The 22,079-nt window shown below is 38.0% G+C and overlaps 1 long non-coding RNA gene across 1 annotated transcript in view; it reads right to left on the reverse strand.

Moving 5' to 3' along the window:
* The window catches only part of LOC141572396 (uncharacterized), a 106,475-nt gene that overhangs the window by 75,477 nt on the left and 8,919 nt on the right, over nt 1–22,079 (reverse strand). The window contains exon 2 of the long non-coding RNA XR_012497759.2: nt 7,268–7,396. This is a non-coding gene — a long non-coding RNA (uncharacterized LOC141572396). The remainder of the gene's footprint in view (nt 1–7,267; nt 7,397–22,079) is intronic.

Genomic DNA, 22,079 nt, shown 5'->3' on the forward strand with positions numbered 1-22,079 from the left:
CCTTTGGGTGTGCCACTTGTGGGGCTAATTGAGTGGTGCTCTACTGTGTTCTGAACCCAACCTGCAGGGATGTTAGTGGTGGGGCATCTTGGGAGGGGCCCCAGTACAGTCCCAGGTCATCCACTGTCTGTGACTAACTGTGGACTAGCTGGTAGGAGCTACAAAGCAATTCATATTTGGTCACTCCCTGTGCTGGACCTAGAAGCTCATGGGAGAGTCCACATGGTGAATTGAGGATAGCTGCCACCAATACCAGGCCTGAGGTAGCAAAAGGCCCAGGGCACCTGAGGCCTGCTGCTGCCTACCAGCTCCTGTGAGGCTCAGGCATTGATAGAGCCTCCTGCAGTATGGGTGCTGGGTCAGGCAGAGCTTCAGGGAGTCACCAGGGTGGAACGAGTGGTATTTACCATGTTAATGTATATTTTGGTTTGGTGCCAGTGCTGAGCCTGGAACTACTCAGCAAAAGTCTCAGAGCACACTGAGTCCAGCCACTGCCTGACTGGGTCCCTTGGACTCCCAAGAGTTGTCCAACAAGAGTATAATGTAGGTACAGCAAGGGCAGCTGCTAGCCGAGAAAGTGCCTCCAATGTTGGGCGAGTTGGATGGGGCAAGGCCCCAGGGATCACCAAAGTGGAGTGAGCAGAGCTCACGAGGCCACAGTAGATTCAGATTTGGCCATGTAGGGAGGCCTCAACACAGGAAATATAGCACCCACCTGCTGGCTGCACAGGAGGAGAATTCTAGACAGAGACAATGTAGACCGTCCTTCCAGTCTTCTCCCTGAAGCCACACAACTCAGTCTATCCCTGTATGTCTCTGACACCTCCCAGGTCATCAACCCTCTCCCAGAGCCTAAGGTGAGTGCCTGTGAGCAAGTATGTACACCATCCCTTAAGAAGAACTCTGGGCTTCCTGCAGTTTTCCATCCCACTGAGATGGTTAGAATCCCCACTGTTTTTCACAGCCAAATGTTGTGGGGACTCCTCTTCCCAGCACCAGTATCGTGGGCTGCATAACCCAATGTGGGCCTGGAGTCCCTCGCTACTCTGGGAGGGACCTCTGCAGCCAAGATATCCCTCCTGATTCTCAGCCACCATATGCAGGAGTGGCACTGGCCCATTTTGCATTTCCACATCTCCTACCAATCGTGACATGGCTTCTTCTTTATATCCTTAGTTATAGAACTTCTGTTCACCTAGACTTCAAATGATTCTTCAGGTTGACTGTTCTATAATTTAGTTGTAATTTTAATGTGGTCATGGGAGAAGGCAAGCACAGTGTTTACTCTGCCATCTTGGATCCCCACTCTCCAACAATTATTTCTGAATGCCTGTTAGACTCCAGGCTCTGTGTAGACACTGTGAACAAATCTCTGAGATCCACCAGATATGGTCCCTGTCCCAGAGGGCAGAAATACGAGAGTGCTTGGAAAATGTTATAGCTTTAAACAATGTTATTATGTTGACTTTTATGTTAATCTTAACAAGTTTTCCTAGTATTAAGACTATTTAAAAATCATTTGTCTTCAAAATGTAGGCTTTGTTTTTATAGGACCAGAAATGAATTTGGAAAATTAGTGTTTTTATAAAATACTCCTAATTAAGCCATAAAGGTGAAGAAAGAAAACAAACCTAAAACATTTCAAGAAAACTTCAGTATTAGATTTGGGCTTATAAAAACTTTATATTACAATAATTATTAAGCACAAAATCTACAGAGTATTTTATAAACAGAAAAAGATTAAAATTCCCACCAGTCTTTAGAAAATTGAATTTGCTTCAGGGAGAAATGGATGTAAAGCAAAGGAATATTGGGTTAGCAAAGGGTCATTTGGTCCTAGGTGCTTAGGAGGCTAATCAAATACATAAAATAAAGATAATTCTAATCATGGTAGAGAGTTATAAGTAAAATCAAGAAGGTACAAAAGTAAAACTAATAAGTTCATGTGGATATTAATGCCCTTCTCCACACTATTCAAGTGTAACCACTGGAGTCTGAAAGAAATAGCAGCAGGCAAGATAGGCCAAATAATGCCAAGACAAATGCCAGCAAGGGTATTTTATCCACTGCTCCATTGAATTGGGCCAGTTTTACAAATAAGATCGTCAGCTCTATTTCAAAGAATGTGGCTAAAATATTCCAGGTGCTAGAGTGCCATATTGAATGGTTACACAGCTTCTCCCAATCTATTTTCCCCAATGCCACTATCAACTGATTGAAAGGACTTCAGGTTTTGAAACTGTAATGTGCCTCACTCCCATGGGTGGGTATGTTGCTATGTAACAAAGAACATGTCAGTTCATCTTCCCTTAGCACTAGGCACAGCTGGAAGGAAAGAAAAGAAAACCCATTTTAAAACATTTTAAAACTACTCTCTATTCCAGACTATGAGACTGCTCTGTTTAGGATCTAAAATATGCTTACTTTAACCCATCTTTGTTGACACAGCCACAAACTTCAGCAAATACTGGAACCAGACTCAACTAGATTTCTTATAAACTTTCATATGTGAGCAAAATCCCCCTCTGATTTTGCCTAATGTTCATCTGCTATTATTTTTTACCAAGGTCTAAAAAGGAAATCTTCAGCATTCTCTACTCTGTATTTTACAGTAAAAAAAAAAAAAAAAAAAAAAGCCAATTGGACAACACTTATCCATTTCAAGCTATAGGAAATTTTGTCTCTTCATTCTCTCAACAGCTTTTTTCCGATAGTCATCATTTGTCTTTATATTTTATAAGTAGTCCTTCTAACCCGTGGAACTCCCTCTGACTTCCAAAGTAATGAGGATAATTGGACTTCCATTTTCAGGGGGGGAAAAACACAGAAGCCAAAGCTTCAGGTTGGTTGGCACAGGGTTGTGTTCGAGGGACCATCTTCTTTCTCAAAGAGCCCTAAATGTGTTCACAATTGGCTGACTCTCCACTGGCAGAAATGTACTGTCCTGTGTGCAAAGCTAAGGGCTCATGAACACTAGCCTTTGTCCTCATACCCCCTCTCTGACCCAGCATCGTGCAGAAAGCCAGGAGCCCTGCCCCGAGGGATCTGAGCCTCTTCTTCCTCAGGCAGCAACTGGCTGTGTAACCTTAGGCAGGTCACTGGTAACGCCTCTGAGCTTCAGGGTCTTTGTCAGTAAAGTCTGGGTGATACCTTCTCTGCCTGAAAGCTTGGAAGTAGACCTTGCATTTTAGAGATCTAAGGTCCCTAACCACATACACCAGGCCCTAAATGTGTACGTCCCTGACACCCCTTCCCTCTCCCCACTCTCCCTCACTCCTTTCCCGCACTATATGCAGTCCTGTCTCCAGCAAGCTGGAGGATTCCATGCCCCCCAAATAGGCCCTGTACTTCCTCATCTCCATCTCCCTGTTCCAGCTTCCCTCTCTTTCTAGATTTACCTCCTTCCACCTCTACTATTCAGACCCAGTTCCTGGGGCACCTACTCCATTAGGCCTTCCCTCCAGTAACAGATTCTTCCTCTTGTCCACTTCTTCCTTACAAAACTTTTCACATTCATTGTGGTATTAGAGCTATTTATATACAGCCACACATTCTCTATTAGATGTGGGCAGAAACCTCTGTTTACCCACATTTCTATCTCCCTCTCCTTCCCATCCCAAGGCCCACACCATCTTGATTTTCAGTAGATGTTCATTAAATATTTATTAGATCAATAAATAAAGCTTATAAGTGATAATCTCTCTTCATATGTAAGTGAGCATACAAAGTGGTGATCATATTGGCTAGCTAGCTTGAGATCATCTAAAGAAAAAGGAAAGCAGACACTCACTATGAAGTTAACAGTGCTATACGATAAGGATAAGGATAAGCCACGGATACAGGTACATCAAAATCATGTGGTCTCTTCTAGCCCCTTAATTCTAGTTATGAAAACTTTTGGGAAAAGCAATGCGTGTATGTTGCAGTTGGCTGCCCATGTTCATCCCCTAGCGACCGGTTCTTTGCCACATCCCCTAGGCCAAGCTTAGTCAGCACAGGACATGGTAAATCTCCACTTAGAACAGCTGAGACCACCTCGCCTCCTTTTTGTACTGGAGTTCTGAACTCTCTGGCACAGTAATAAAGCACGTTCTCTACTACAAGTACTGGGAGAAAGGGAAGGGAGCTTAAATATATATTGAAACATCAATCTTGAAGTCAGATAGGGGAATTCATACATTTTAATGTGCCTCTTTTGTAAGATGGCACATTCCTACCCAGTTAGAAACAAGGTGACGAAGGATATGTTTTCCTTTCTGAGAAACCAAATACCTTCCCTCTTAAAAAGTCACATATGACTCCTCAAGTTTTAAAAAACAGTTTCCTGGCATATATGTAATGAAATATCAACACACAAGGGTTTCAGAAAGGAGTGGAATCAGGAGACCTGCATCTGAAGTCTCAAGTGCACAACACATGTTCACAATCCTAGTTCTTTGTGTAAGAGGCACAGCCCACAAGGCCCTCTCTGATCTGGCTCCAGTCACCCCATATTCTTGGGCACTTACACATGGAGCTGCTCCCATTGTGTGGATATAGCAGATATCTCCTCAGCTTTATGCCTTTGCTCAAGCCTAACACCCTCCTACCTCTTCTCTGTTAGACGGAGCCCTTGAAGTCTCTGCTTCAACAGCCTCATTTCTGAACCCACCCCTGAGCAAGCTATTTGTGCCTGCATCTGTGCTCACGTGTGACTTTATTTAGTACTTGGTTCTTGGTTAGTTGTGCACCTATCCTGAAAGATATCTTTTATCTCCTGAAATTAGCATGGTACCTGACACAATTGTTTACTCATACCTGTCTTCCCACTTCCACAGTATAGAACTGTCACTCTGAAGTGTCTATTCAGCCAAGAATAAAATTTCACAAGCCCCTTCCATCTAGGTGGGGCTATCTAGGTAGCTCTCCCTGCAGTATATGAACAGAAATGATATTTGCCTCTTGCAGGCGAAGTTGGTTAAGAAATGGCTGTGCCTTCTTCCCACTCCATTTCCCTGTCCACCAGTTGGAAGCCAAAGATCCCAAGGCCTGACAGGGTCACCAGATGGAAGGAACCTGAGTTCGTAAGTCACTGCACGGAAAAAAGCCTTGTGCCAACTAGGAACACCTTCATTAGATTGCTGCGTGAGCAACAAATAAACTTCTGTGGGTTTAAGCCACTGGAAAATGGGGCTGGATTGGTTACAGTCACTTTACCCTAACTAATACAGATTAATTCTCACAAATGTATGTTTTATTTAATTAATTCTGTGTAACAAACAATGATTAGTCCCTCTAAAGTCTAAATCACAAGACAGATAAAGGAGAGGGAAGGAAATGTAGGAGGAAGCAAAAGGGAAGGGAGAAGGCAGGAAAAAAGGGAAGAAAAGAAAGGAAAGGAGGGAGAAAGGAAATAAAAAGATGTACATAATGAGGAACTGTCGTCAAACAGCCATCTCAAATGTAAGTTGCTGGGTTATCTCCTAACGAGCTCATTTGTTAATTTTGTTGCTATATCCACAATGCCTAACAGTCCCTGAGACATAGCAGATTTTCAATAAATATGTGCTGAATTGGTTAGTAAATAAAATTATGAATTAATACCATGTCTTTGCTTCCTTATCAAAATGACCCAAGAAATCACATCGCCCTAACCTGAGCCTACAGATTATGGTATTTTATCAAGTACAAAATAATTTCTCTCCTCCAAAAGTTTAACAACATATCAGACTAAAATATGCACCTGAATGGCTATGATGTGCCAAGTGTCCCACGGAATCCATGTTTCCTGGAAGCTGTCGTCTAAAATAATAGCATACTGCTTGTTATTAAAGAGCTCATATTTAATGGCTGACTCTGAACTAGATAAAAGGCAGGATTTTTCTCCCTTTCTTATCCTAATCTCCAAACCAAGTTATTTATTATTATAAGAATTTTTAGAAAAACCTTCGGAAGATATTTTTGGGGAGGAAGATCAGGGAGAAGGAGAAATTTCTAAAACAGAAAAAAATAATCCAACCTTAATAGCAAGTAAAGGAAGAAGAGACCACATGTGGTGATGAGACCAATTTAATCTACATTCTATGGTACAATGGTCCAATTATATATTTCAGTATATATATAATGCTAAATTTTGCCCAGTCGTGCTAATCAGACAGCAGCTCACTGTGTCTGTTTATCTCTAAGCCATTACCCAGTTGTACAGTAAATCTGCATTTCCAGAGATGGTCTAAAATAGAAACCCATACTGGCTAAATTTGTTTTGGGACATATTAGGCAACAGCTAGAAATTTTTAAATGACCAACTGGTATTCTGCTGAGGCATTGAATGAATTGATTAGGGAAAAGCTAAAAATTGAATAGTATTTTCTGGACTAGGCTAAGGTTAGTGCTGCCTGTGAAAATACGTAACTACAAAGAGAACAGCTATCAATCAGAACTTATTTCCAAATAGAAATATGAAAAAATATGAAATAAAATGGGAATGTTTTATTTTCCCCACTTTATATCCATTGACAACTATGTCAATGGTATAATTAAGCCCTCAGGAATACACCCAATCTCCCACCACTAAAATGATAAAGGAGGTAAGTTTTCCCACCAGCCATAGGTTATTTCTCAGTTGAGATAACCTTTGATCAGAAGATGGGCATATATACTCTGAAAAGGGCTGACACTCAATGGACCAATAGCATGTGATGGATTGGTTTCTAACGTGGAGTATATGGTGCTGCCTTTGAGAAAAGGGCCCTCTTGAGAGACAAGCCCAGCTATTGTTTGGCTGCTCTCATGTTAGCGAGTGCCCTGCGGTAACCCTCGTGCTCTGAAATACTCATATTGGTTATTTCAAAGTTGGGTGCAGAATTGTGCTTTCCCGTGTCTGTCACTAATGACTTGCAGCTGTTGCTAATCTGTGCCTCTGATTTCCTTTGATTACTATGTGTATTGATGCCTGTGGTAAATAGGCATCTGCCAGGTGCCAGCACAATCAGGGGAAAAATATAAAAAGTTCCCTGTTTCAAATTCAATGTGACATTGTGCAAGTTGAGAGGCAGCCATTTAACTATTCAGAGGAAACAGCTTCCTGGGGCACCTCCGGCCTCCTGGCCAGGGACATTCCTCCCATTCTCCCCCCTCCCCACAATGATGCTGATTTTCTTTAGGATTGTTTTCAGACACAAGAACAGGGTTTCCACACCACATGACATCAGCAGAGCAAAATATCTGAGTGGTTATGACCCAAGTTTCCAGAGAGCAAGTGGCCAATTTAAACTTTAAAGAATCTTACCTGCCCCCTCAAGTTCTCAGAAGTTTCTCCACCACAGTGGCCCTGTGTTTTTCCCTCGGAGGAGCACGTTTCACTCAGGAAAGGCCCTGGGCAATATCATCTTCTCCTTTAGGAGAACCAAGTGGTAATCTGCAATAAAACAGAACAAGATGGAGACTTTCCCAGGAAAGATCTAAAAGTGATCGTGATCAAAAACCATCACCTGCAGGTACAATGGAAAGTAGCTTCCCTTGAGTACTTTTTCTTATATTTTTGTTTTTCAGTTCTTAGGAAAACTATAGACAGAGGTAGACTCTAGCGCAGCAATCTTAGAGCACAATGTGGAAGAAAGAAATGAACCTCTGGTGTCCGTGGTAGGGGTTTCCCTCATGACTTCCTTAACCCTCCTTTACTGCAGCAGAAAAAGTGCTATCCTCCTGGACAGCAGATGCTGGCTCTCCCTAGCCAGCAATGGGAGTTACTCTGCTTTCCACAGGCATCTCCTCCTTCCACCTGTATATCATGGAGACAATGACACTTTGACAGGTTCACTGTTTCCTGTTCTAAAAAGAAAATCTTCAGTGTCGATGCCTGTCCATTATTTTATCATTGCTAGGAAATAGAGCAAGAGGCAGGTTGTTAGGTTGCAAAGTTAGGCAACCCAAGAAAGATGACCAAAGAATGAAGAGTGAACAAATGAATCTTACAATACCCTGTTTCCCCAAAAATAAAACCTAGCCGGACCATCAGCTCTAATGCATCTTTTGGAGCAAAATTAATATAAGACCCAGTATTATTATATCATATCATATCATGTCATATTATATAAGACTCGGTCTTATAGTAAAATAAGACCAGGTCTTATATTAATTTTTGCTCCAAAAGACACATTAGAGCTGATGGTCCGGCTAGGTCTTATTTTCGGGGAAACACGGTATTAGGAGAAAAGTCCATGAGATTCCAAGATATGTTGACCTTAAATAGGTTATCTGAACTTTTCAAAAACTTGATATGAAAATGAGCATCTGATGGATTTTTTTTTAATATCTACTTGGGCAATTTTAAAACCCAGACTGTGGCTGGGACATTGATATAAAAGCAGATCAAGAATGTTTGGTCTTCTTCCATCAAACTGGAACAAAGCCACCTTCAAAAATTGGTCAGTAACACAGTACAGGCATACCTCGGAGATACTGCCGGTCTAGTTCCAGACCACCACAATAAAGTGAGTGTCACAATAAAGCAAGTCATAACCCTTATACTGGTGTGGAGGACCTTGCCTTCAATTTGTAAAAAACACATCTGTGAAGCAGAATAAAGCAAAATGCAATAAAACGAGGTATGCCTGTATATCCCAATAGTAGATAAAAGAAGTCTGAAAATAAAGAGGACCTCATATAAATATCTAAGTCAGAAGAAATAATTATAAATAAATGCCTCTTAGCCCAGCGATTAAGAGAAACAGATGTGTCATAATAATCACCTAGATATTAGCTGCAGGATTCAAAAGGAAACCTCTGGGTGAACCAAAGTACAAGATTAAAAATAAAGGGATATAGGATAATAAATCAGCAAAACTGTGAGTCAACATTCTTGGAAAAAAATATTATAACATTCCCTGGGTATTCAGACAATAAATATTTCAAAAATATTTCACTACACTGCATTTTATTTATTTAAAGACAATGGTTTAAAAAGAAAAGTCCTAGATCCAAACTAGAAGCTAGTCAAAATCTAAGAGTCTTGATAGATTGGAAAGGGAAGACTTTACTGAGACATAGCAAATGCTGCCAAGGAGACTGGCTGAAGGTAAAGACATCAAAAAGATTTGAGTCTGCTTCTCCCATTTTAATCAGAAAGTTTGCAAAGCATGCAAAAGAATCTCTTTTCTCAATGAGTCAGAGAACAGATGGAATGAGATGAGGTGTACAGTTGATAATTTAGAAAGTTGGTACCGTGTTTCCCTGAAAATAAGACCGGGTCTTATATTAATTCTTGCTCCAAAGACGCACGCATTAGGGCTTCCTTTCAGGGGATGTCATCCTGAAAAATCATGCTAGGGCTTATTTTCCGGTTAGGTCTTATTTTGGGGGAAACACGGTAGAAAAAGGCTGGCTAGGGGCATGTATTACCCTATTAATAGCAGTCCACACAGCCACCTCCCCACCATCCTCATTTCCTAAAGGAATAAATGTCAGGAACAACATATTCGACCTCACAAACAAACTGCATGGCAGAGAAATCCGTGGTTTCCCAGCTCCTTAATATGACCTCTTGTAATCTTAGTAGTTGCCTTTAAATTGCTATCAACACATCTGAACACAGTATTTTCCAGAGAGACCTGCAAAAGGAGATATCTTATTGGAGCTCTGTCAAGGGTTTGAAGCCTGCTCATGCAAGGACGGTGAGCAGAATCCTGCATAGGCAGCAAGAGGTAATTGCAACCAAGTGAAGTAACCAGCTGGATCTTTTGTCTAGCAACCTCCCTGCTCTATCCGCAATGAAACTCTTGCCCAGTGACTTGGAGGAATTAGAAAAAATCACAAAAGAAATCCCCTAAAAGTGAATGCGAAGCTGTCGCCCTGAGTATCACTTTCATCACTGGGTAAAGGTGTGTACATATCAAATGCTTAGGGGTACCAGTTCCACATTTAATTCAGCTCATTGGAATGGCAATTGCTTCTTTGCCAAACATTTACACAGGAGTCTTGGGACTGGGTTCCCAAATAGTGATGCAAACGGAGTTATCACTGTGAGCTTCTCTGCAAATTAAAATATAAAATAATTAAAACATAAAAAAAAATTTGAAAAAATGCTGAACATTGTCTATTCCCTTTTATAGATTCCTAAAATATATTAACACATTATAGACCCTGAGGAGTCCCGAAGTTCAGTATAATTTAACAGTTTAATCCAGAATATCCTAAATGTATTTGATGGATATTTTCTTTATGCAGGTAACACCTGTAAATATACCAGAAAAAGTGTTTCACGGCCATGCTATTTTATACATTTTCGTTTGCCTATATCAAAACAGAACGTTTTATTATTTACAAATTGGCAAATAGAGGGAATACTTCTATGATAGATTGTCATCTATAAAATTTGGTCCATAAACTGGTCATAATACTTAATTAATGGGCCTTGGCAATAATAAGATGAGACAAAAATTACTGTTCAGTTGAAATCCTGTGGCACGATGAGTTAATTCTGGGTCTTTATTCCTTAATTGCTTATTATATGTTCTGTGAAATATTTCATTTGTATTAATGAAAGTGGGCAATGTTATGATTTTTGCCAAAAAAAAAAAAAGTGTGATCTCAGGGAAATTCTACAAATGTTTCATAGTAGCATTCATCCTCTAGTCCCCCACCCCCAAAATCTCTATGTAAATAGCTAGTAAAATGAATGTTGAAGAAGACCTTCTATAGGAAAATTATGCAAAAGAGTCTGAGGGTTTGTGCTCCTTGTTTTGGGGCTTGTTAAATTCAGTAGATAAGACAAGATAACTATGATAATAATTAAAGACAAAATACTATAAATGCTGTGAGAGACTAAAAGAGGGTTAGTTCTCAATTACAACTGGGAATATCAGGCAAAGCTTCATGAAGTTGACGTCATTTGAGTAGCGCGCTGGAGAATGAGTTGATTATTAATAAGGAAAGATGAGGGAAGGAAGAGTGCTGCATGATTAAGGAGAAATATCGGGAAATGAAAGAGACAAATAGGGCATGGCCGGTTAACTCAGTTGGTTAGAGCACGGAGTGCCTAACAACAAGGTTGCCGGTTCGATCCCCACATGGGCCACTGTGAGCTGCGCCCTCCACAACTAGAATGAAACAACTTGACTTGGAGCTGATGAGTCCTGGAAAAACACACTTAAAATTTAAAAAAATACTTTTTAAGTTAAAACAAAAGGAAAAGAGACAAGTTGTATTTAGATTTTCTGGAGTCTTCAATAGTGGGTAGGACATCTGTAATGTGAAAAATAAATTCAGTAAACAGTAAAGGGCCATGAAATTCCTGGAAAGAAGTGGACCCTAAAAGAGCTACACCCAGGGAATAGCATGTAGAATGATTGAGGAGAGCAATTCGAAGCAATGGTTCTCAGTGTGGTCCCCAGGGTGGCAGCAGCTGGGGCCATGTCAGAAATGCACATTCTCGGTTTCCACCCCAGACGTACTGAATTAGAAACTCAGAAAGTGGAGGCTAGGAATTTGTGTTTTAACAAGTCCTTCAGGGAGATTCGGGTGCAAGTTTAAGTTTGAAAACCACTGGTCTAAAGACAAGGAAATCAATTACGAGATCATTTTAATCATCCAGATAACTGGTAATGAGTTAATCCAGGTAAAATAATCATAGTAAGAAGGTAAAGGATAGAACAAATGGGGGGAAAGCAGCAGATTTCACCAAAAGATCAGCGATCTGAAGGATGCAATCACATCTCTTCAAACGCCCTCCCAAATTTCCCACACAGATGACCACCATTCGTTTTTTACCCCAGTGTGTAAGTGATATTGCAGAAGTACAACTGAACAACTTCTGAGGACTAACTGAATATAAGGAATGAGGGGGAGAGAGATTTTAAAATAACTCCAAGTCTTAAGCCTCAGAAACAGGCAGTTTAGAGATGTCTTTAACAAAAAGACAAGAAAAGCAGGAAGAGATGCAGATGGGAAAATGGGATGAATCCATGTGTTTAGCTTTTATTTATTTATACCCCTATCTAGTGAAGAAAGAATTTACAGAAGTTTAGAAAAATGTATACTATACAGTAAGGTAAAATAACATAAGGCAAAATAAACATAAGAAAGAAAAAATGAGGCCAGAGAAAAATGAGGGTAGGAAAGTAAGATGAACCCGTGAGTGAGCCAGAAGAGAGCCAAAAATCTGAGTTTAAGCTTCCTTTCAATAATGACCCTTTGGAAAGATTCACAAGATCCATGACAGCAAAACAAATCAGTTACTTAGGAAAAGCCCATTTCTTCTTTGTACTGAAACCAAGGAGAAATTTCCTCCTTAGACCATCAAAGAGAAGATTTATAATGTAGCAAACAATGTTCTCAGTAACTGCCTTTGGAGATAAATAATTTGGTTTGAAAGCATCACGTGGGAATTGTGTGTGCCCTTAAAACAATGAAGGGAATATGTCCTGCAAAAAGCTGAGAATGTGAATTTGACACTCAAGAAGAAAATCAGGAGTAAAAATATGAATGAATTGAGAATTTTCCCACATGAAACTGTTGCCTGGTGGGTAGATGACAACACATTAAGAGAAACAGAATTGAAAAGGTCCTGCTGTTATTAGGGTTTAGAAAACACTGCTTAAATAAAGATTTAATATTTTCACAAAGATTATATATTAACAGGTTTCAAACATGAATGAATATTTAATTGAAAATATAAAAATGTTTCCCTCTTGGGAAAAAAAAACCTAAATTCATCAAAGTTTAAATTTATAAACCAGATGAATTATTAGCATTCTAAAAGATTCAACATCAAATATCAACTCTATTTGTATTGACTAGCAATTGCCCTTGGAGAAGTCAATTTATAAAATTCATTTATTGCTAGTTTTTGAAAAACACATCTATTGCATTAGGTGTGGTAAATATATTTTAAAACTATAATCCCAAAAATGTGTCAGAAAACAGTTTTCACAATAAATGTAATATGACATACATCTACAAACTCTGTTGGTTAGATTCATTATTCTATGTCATTGAACAGAACTATGTGATAAGGCTATTTCAAAAAAGTAAATATATTCCAAAAATCAGTGTATGACTTCAGGACTGTTTTGGATGTAACTATCAGAAACTGATTCTGACTTTAAAAATGTGTATGTGTGTGTATATATAAATATATATATATATATAATTTTTAATATATAATAAAAATGTTAATATATAATAAAATTTTTGTTACATATTTTTAAATAAATTAAAATTTTCTATATAATAATTATATATATGTATATATATATATATATATTTTATTGGGATGATATATGAAGTGGCTCACAGGTCAAAGCAGATGTTGACAGTAAGGCCACAAGATAGAGACAGCAGTGTCTAAAGGGCAGAGTGCTCAGGAGTCAATACTGTCATCAGGATGAATCAGCCTCCATGTTTTCCATCCTCTACTGCTCGAACTAAGATCCCCTATCCTGGGACAGAGAGCATTGGTTCATATGCCCATCTCATGGCTAGAGAAAGGCAGGGCCCCTCGATCCACAGCCCTTCTCAGACAGCCCTTCTTACAGAATGTTAAGGCTATGCTATGGCAAAAGACAACCCTCAGGGAAAAAACGTCCCCCACATGCAGCAAGTGTGCATTTCTGATAGGAAAGCTAAAACACACACGGACATTTACATATAATATGAATCTAACCATCACCCAGAAGCTGGCGTATTTTCACATTCACATTCCTTGAATATCTTAGGAAACCAGGCATTTTCCATAGGTTATTATCAACTCACAAGGACTCCTCTTTAGTTCAGGAGGACTTTTTTCTATCAATAAGAATGTGACTGGAGCATTTCATGTTGTTTCTACATTTATAAAAATTAAAAGAAACAAAGGGTATTGTCAACCTTATGTTTGAAATAATCCAACATTAAACTAAAATATTAATGCAACCTTAGACAATGTTAATGGAAAATTAAGCCCAAATGACAGGAAATAGTCTCAGTGCCTTCTGTACTGTTTAGACAGAACATTGTTTTGAATTCTGAGTTTTATAATTTAGAAAAGAGGAGGCAAATTAAAAGAAACCATCAGAATAACAATGAAGGGAAATGGGAACACTTCATATGTAGAGAAGAGGATGTGGGAAGGGAATGATGGTAGTCTTGAGTATACTATGCTGTAATGCAAAGAAAAACTGAACATATTCTCCAAAGATCTAGAACCTAGTTCCTACTCTTTTCCAATTTGCTGTGTGATCTGAAGCAAGTTACTTGCCATCTCTGGGTCTTGGTCTTCATAGCAATAAAAGGAGGTGTTGCACTGTAGCTAATGGCAGAAGTTTTAACTAGACAGACCTAATTCAAATCCCACCTTCACTGCTTATTGGTTAAATGATTTTGCTCTGAGTCTCTATAAAATAAAGATACATAAAAATAAATTCTCCCTCAGAGTTTATTGTGAGGATTTTAAAGAGTAATGCAAATAAGAAGGCTGGTAGAGTGTCCAATACATAATAGATCGTAAATCTAGAGTATTCAGTTACAAATTACATGCTATAATTGTAACTATTTGGTAATACAATTACATGAAATACCTGGAGTCCAGTTACAAGAAAAAAAGTAACGAAGTTTTCTGTGGTGTTGTAGGATCAGTGGGTGAAAGTTATAGGTAAATAGATTTTTCTTTAAAGAAATAATTTTCTAATAACTGCAACCAATAAGAGAAAACGCTGATTTGTAAAGTAGCAAGTTCCCCAACACTAGAAAAATTCAAAAGAGGTAAGATCAATATCAACTGGGGTACTATAGAACAGCTTCCTATATTTTGTATGAGTATATAAGGATATGAGGTTGCTTACAAACCCAAATGTCTATGAATTTCAGCTAACTGCAATACCAACTACATTCATAGCTCATAATATTAATGTACCACTGCCCTCTAGTGTATAACCTAAGAAGATAAAATCACAGATACAAAAAAAAAAGAAAAAGAGAAGAGAAGAGAAGAGAAGAGAAGAAGGAAGGAAGGAAGGAAGGAAGGAAGGAAGGAAGGAAGGAAGGAAGGAAGGAAGGAAGGAAGGAAGGAAAGAAAGAAAGAAAGGAAGGAAGGAAGAAAGAAAGGAAGGAAGAAAGAAAGAAAAGGAAGGGGGATAAAGCAAATTACGCAACCACCATACAAAATTGTGGTTGTGGGTTTTTTTATTTGTTTTGTTTTTGGCAAAAAGTCATCTCACTTATCATTGAGCAGAACCTTCACGTTTTCAGACGAGGAAACTGAGGAATAGAAAGCAAAATGATGAGCCCAAGATCGGCTACAGAGACTAGAATGCTGGCTGCTCACTGTCAGGGTTCCCCATCCCCCCCCCCCCCACCATTACACCGTGTTCCTGGTACCGCTGCACACAGCCAGGTCGTCCCTGGAAAGCATCACTTTATCTGAGCTGAAAATCCTTGGTTCCAGCCATATAACAAGTAAAGCATCACGAGCCCCACTCGTCCTCAATCACAAGTTCAAACCCTTACAACTATTTTGCTGAAAAAACAAACAATGGTTAATGAGGCCTTGTTGACAAGAACAGTCCGTTATCAGCAAGCTAATGACCACTCAGGCCACAGCAGGGCTGCCAGCCTACAATTAGGTCTGCAGCGATGTACACACAGAAAGGGACTCTAGTTATAATTAAACCTGACCCTTTAGTCCAATTGCTCATTATGAAAGAAAATAAAACAAAACACCCCACAACAAGAAGGCCTAAAACTAATACTTCGGTCCAGGGATGAAATTCTAGGCCACCAATCTATTAGTTCATGTCCAACTATCTGTCTATGAGTGAGCACTTAAGCTTATATTCTTATTCAAAATATTTTGTAATAAAGGGAAGGGGGCTGTTTTTTTCATCTGAGTGAATTTAAAAGTCATGGCACATAGGATGGTGGATAATCTTTTGTTTTCTTCATTTTGCTTATTTAATACTTTCCAATTGTTTTTACTATTGGAAAAACATGTGTAAGTTGTGTAATTAAACACTAAAAACATACTGAATCTTGGTAAAATTTCTTTAAGTGATGAAATGTCTAGGTATTAAATACAAGAATACATATAGGACAAATCTTTCATAATTAGAAGGAGGCAATACGCTCTATTGAACAGCAACATGATGTCGTAAAAAGTTAGCATGGATTCTGGCATCTGAGCCAAGACAGACCAGAGTTTGCATGACAGCATTGTTAGTTAGTATCTTTGAGATTTCGGACAAGTGTCTCAAATATTTAAGGAGGATGATTGTGATTAAATGAAAGATCTTATGTAAAGACCCTGGCAGATGCAAAACAAACTAATCCATAATTATAGTCTTCTTCCTATTTCCCATATGCCCCTGTGTTACCATTTTTTTTATCCCCATAATTCTAAGAGTATGTCTAAGTCTAGAAAGAAAGATGCCTTACTAAGAATGACCTACCTATTTAAAGCCTTGGATTGCTGAGGAAAGTAGTAAGAAGAGATGGAGAGGAGGAGGTAGGTAGGTGTTGACTAAAAACAAGAGGGAACAGCTTCGTTTAGATTTTAACTCTCTGGAGTGTTGAGAAGATAGTAAGGAGAAAGGAAGAGAAAGTGAAGCTAATGAGATTAGGAAAGACTTGTTTTCTCCATTTCTTCCCACTTAGTCCCCTTCTTTCCTTATTGCCTCTTTTAGATTTTCCTATGGAAATGAAAGTCTTTCTTATTTCTGATCATTCCACTCTTCATCTGCAACTTTTCCTGGCTCTTTAAGAAGCCTGCCCCCTGTTGCAGTGCTTTTCAATTAATCTCACCAGCATTTTCTGGAACCAAATGTCATAAATTTGATTTTCATTACATTATACTTTCTTATGCATTCCTTCAATCTGTTTGTCTCTACTGGTCTCTCATCCATCTGTCTAAAAGCATTCTGAGGTTTTCTCTGTACTTAATATTCAATCCTGCAAGCCTATAAATGGGCACATTCCCCTTTCTGGGTAATAGAAAGGGGAAGGACTGTGAAGAATATACTGTTTTGTAAAAAGCTAGTTCCTATGCTCAAGGGGCTTATAATTTAGTTGTGGAGACAAGATTGCTACTTAACTAGAAACAATGGTGATCAATACAAGGCAGCATATAATTAAGTCCTAAATTATGTTGTCAGGCTCTGAGTTTCTATAGTCCTGGAGATGAATGAGGGGGAGTTCCCCAGGATGGTATGGTCAGGGATGAGTTGAAGAAAGTACCAGAACAGAATATTGCACATCCAATTACTCAATAAATGTGCTTTGATTTTCATTTGATTTGAGATGAAATGTTAGTTAAACCTTAAATATCATTACTATAAGATCATCAATTCTCCTATCCATTTGACAATTACCCTTATTCATTGAATTTAAGATGTATATTATTTCACATTTTAACAACTCTGAAACAAGGTGCATCTTTTAATCAATAATTCATCAGGTATCATAAAGTAATTGGCAGCACTTTTCTTTCTTTTCTTTCTCATAAAATAATGGTATAGCTTACAACTGATAACTTCTTCGATTCCATGAAATACATTGTTTATTGCAGATCTAGTATATTTCATGCTATCATTCTGGACCCTATGGATATGTGAACAACAATATAAAGTATCTCTCTTGTGGAGCTTGCACTGTGGCGAAAGAGATGTATAATAAACAAATGAACAAATATATGATACATTAAAGGTAGGTGTTGTAATAAAGACTGAGAGTGAAAATTAGATTTAAGCCTAGATCCCAATCTACTGTGTTAGAAAAGAAAAAGTTTTCAGAAGCAAATTTTTTTAAAAATCAGATTTCACATAAAAAGAAAATAAAATTTGGAAGGAATTAAATATAATGTGATAATACAATGTGTATTGCATATAATGATCAAAGTAGCCAATTAATGGAAAGAAGTCAAAGTTGGTAACTGTCTTCAAAGACACGGTAGAGTCCTACACAGTCCTGTCTTACTTAGCAATTTTGTCAAATACGAAATTACATTTGTATCCAATTTGCAGATGACAACTCTTAGAAGGCTCACCAATATATTAGATGATGGAGTTAAGATACAAAAAAGATAAAGATAGAATAAAACAATAGGCTGATCCTATCTTAATAAAAATAATCATGAAGTCCTGCTTTCAGATTAAGATTTTCATTTGCAAAAGAACAGAAGACATAAGGCCATAGTATATGTAAAAAGATTTGGGGGTTTTAGTTGCTGGCAAACTCTACATGAGGTAGAAGTTCTGAGACTAAACTTTTTTAAGTACGCCATGTTAAATACATCTTTCTCCACTTGTATGTTCTGGAGTCATATTGTATTCGGTTTCGGCTGGCATTATTCAGACAGGGATTCTTCAGCAAGAATCAAATGACATAGATTTGCTTCAAGGAATCTATGAATCTATGTAACATTTTATTTTGGAATATGTGTTTTCTAAGGAAGAATCTTCCTTCAGGTTCTCTAAGTACTTAGAGCCATTGTTTTAAAAGGAACATTGTTGACAAATTACTGTGGATCCAAATGAGAATGACTAGGTTGAAGAAGGATCTAGGAAACAAACCACGTGAGGAAAGGTTGAAGAAGGATAAGAAGAAACTAACGAGTGGAGAGAGATGATGACTGCCTTTTAATACTTGAAGGATTTTCTTGTTGAAGAGAGCTTGGGTGTAGTTTATGTGACTCGGGTCAGTAGAACAAGAATGAAAAAATTTAAGTCACTAAGAAATAGTTTCCCACATTGTAGAATCAGAACTACCTTAAAATGCTACTGGCTGCCCTATGAGACTGTGGGTGTCTTCCTGGAGATATTCATAGAGATGCAATGATACCGTAATCTGCATACTATATTTTCTTCTTGGAGATTTACAATGTATATCATGTATATTTACAATGTATAGCATTATACTAAAGTCTCAGAGGAAACCTTTGGTAAAGAAATTGAGTATTGCCCAACCCAACCTGACACATAACACATTTTTAAAAGACACTTCTTGAACTTGACAACAAAAGCTGGAAAAAACAGTATGGGTTGAACCCCTGATCTCAAGAGTCATCAGCAATTTTTTTCTATAAAGGGCCAGGTAGTAAATAATTTCAGCTTCGTGTATTATATGGTCTTTGACACAACTATTTAAATCTGCTATTGTAGCAAAAAACAGCATGGATAGTGCATACACAAATGAACATGGCTGAGTTCCAGTGAAAACCTCATTTATAAACACAGGTCTCAAGTTCATTGGCCCTACTCTATAGTTTGCCAATCCCCAGACTAGATAGCTGCTCCTAAACGCTCCTAGACTGCTACAACTGTATGCCTCTCAGATCTGAACCTAGAGACCTATTTACCCACAAGCATATATAGTAGCCACAGGGTCCCCAGATTTTTAGGAAGGCTACAAAGCAAACAAATTAGAAAAGGGGGCAGCAATGTTTATAGTGCATTGTGAGCAGAGATGAACCCATTTACAAATTTTTGCTCAAAGACCTAGAATTTAAACTCATCTCAACACTATATGGCCATCCAGATAGACTCAGAGAATCCTGCACGACAAAGAACAGGCCTTTTTACCACCACAGGTAGGAGAGCAAGCAGGTGATTAGTGAGGTCTGTATCCTCGGCCCTGGCTTGTTCCACTGCGGTCAATTACACAGCTGGTTACAAACATGTATCTGCACCTGTTCAAGACTTCAAGTGTGCTGATATCCTATTAATTAAACAACTCCTTAAAAGCAGGTTAAAAACAAATTAGACTCTGCCATCTTGTGCCTGTCCCAGCCTTCCCTCAGTGGCCCTTCATCTACAAGGGATTATCTACAGAGGGTAAGGAGCAATGTTTCTTTTTTAATTAAGGAGGGGCTCATTATCCTCTATCAATTAATCCTGCCACCATTTAGTGAAAACAGTTGTTGGTACACAGTACAGATTAGTGACTAATTAATAAGTGTTGATTAGCTAAGATCCCTCATAAGGTAGAACAGACAACAGCCACCTTTCACATGGGACCATTGATTAATTAGAACAGGGACATCAACAGTCTAAAATGAAAGACAGGCATAATAATGACCCTCATCTTCCTAAATGGGTTAAGACACAGCAGTCTATAGCTAACCAGTCAGTACATCTTCCAAATGTAATATTTTCAAATGACTTGTCAAGGATATCTCGCTTAGAATCAACGAGAAAGGGAAGGAACTAGAACCATGACAGATGATTGTGGGAGCTTGTCTCAGGAAGGTAGAAAATTATCCTGTACATGTAGGATATACACAATACTGTAGAACGTAGGACATGAATACTTACATATATTTTGATATTCCTGTTAATATTTTAAAATGTTATTTTTACTAGGAGCATGGAATAGTGGGTAAAAACAGGAAACTGAGATTTGGGATTTGATCAGTTACAGATCAAGCATAATTTTCATGTTTCTATTATAGCAGTTCTTGTGGCATGTCATAATTACCTGTTATATATACATCACTTACATACACAAGTACAGCTTTACAGTTGACATTCAATAAATAAATGTGGTAACTTGCACATGAGGCAATTTCCTATATTAATAACTACATAGATTACCACGATTAATCTTTACTTTTTGAAACTCTGGAAAGCAGAGGGTTTGTAGCAGGATTGTCATTCATGCTCTTCCTTTACCAGGGGCACCCCCAGAAAATAAAAACATATAGTCATCAAGAGCCTACTATGTGCCAACAGCTGACTTTATTTTGGATCGTGCTTACATAGTAAAAGTTAGTGTAAAAACAATCCAGACTTACATGTGGATAGTTGCAAAGAGCAACTGAGCTTCAAGCACCGTACTCTAAATATTGAGATTTAAAAGTCTCTATTCCTCCAGACTTTCAGTTACCCAGGCTTCAATTATAAATTTTTTTCTCCATTAGATGTCACTACTACCTCTTAATTCTTTCTTCTTTCCTTTCTTTCTTCTTCATCAATACCTTGGTAGCATGCATATTATTTTATTATTCTTTGCCTAACAATTTGGTAATTTTTTTAAATTTGTAGTGTCTAGTGTTGACAAGGCTATGAGGATACAGGTACACTAATACATTGCTGGAAGAGATGTGTATTGGAGAACAATTTGAAAATATGTTGAACCAGCATTTCTACTCCTAGGAATTTAGCCTTCAAAAGCACTCCCATACTATGGAAAGTTTATGACTGAATAGGTTTAAAAAGCACAAATTGCCTTCAATACAAAGATGGTTCATTCACACAGTGGAAAACTATGAAACTCTTGAATACAATGATATACAATTAGATGGGCTCATATAAAAAGGTGCCCAATACATATAGCTAAGTAAAAAAGCAAATTGCAAAAGAGTATTGTTCCCTTGTAATACAAATAAGGATATTAATTATAACAACAATATAAAACATTAATATATGTTCAGGGAAAAGAAAAGCGATAGAAAAAAATCTCAAATGATTGAGCATGATCACCTTTGGAGAATGGCAGTATAAAGGACTTCTAATTTCTATGTTATTTATTAAATGAGTTAATATTTGTAAATCCTTAAACCAGATTAAACATACTAAGTGCTAAATAAGGTTTACTGAATGAAACAAAACTAAAGCATAATAATATGAAAAATATATAAATTGTATTATTATGCTAATACTAAAAACAAAAATGAAAAAATAAAATTTTTATTAGATTTCCTATTTCTTTGAGTGGAAGATGGCCTCTTTTGAATGATTATTTTGAATCTTGCTAGAAATCCTAAATTATTGTTTTCAGCTTATCTTTCCAAAGGAAGCATCATTAAAGGATTAAGAAGGCTTTGCACACCTATACGTTACCCAAGAAATGGCAGAACTCCAAGGAATTTTGTGAAAGGTAAGTAACTTACTGTCCTAGGACATTTGCCACTCTTCTGCTTAGGAGTCATTTTGGAAATAGGGCAAACACACTTAGCTTGTTCTCACTCAAATGTTCTTTCATGGAAGGTGTTCATGAAGTTCTCTCAGCCAGAGACAAGGGTGGCTAGGGCCTGGTAAATGACTGTGGACATGAGTAAAATGGGTGGATTGTAGAACTATTTAGGAGGTTGAAAACAGCGGGATTTATGTAACTTTGAAGTTCTGAAGTCATCCTGG

This window comes from Rhinolophus sinicus, chromosome 14, assembly GCF_057876585.1.
Source record: "Rhinolophus sinicus isolate RSI-liver-muscle chromosome 14, RSI-T2T, whole genome shotgun sequence".
NCBI lineage: Eukaryota > Metazoa > Chordata > Mammalia > Chiroptera > Rhinolophidae > Rhinolophus > Rhinolophus sinicus.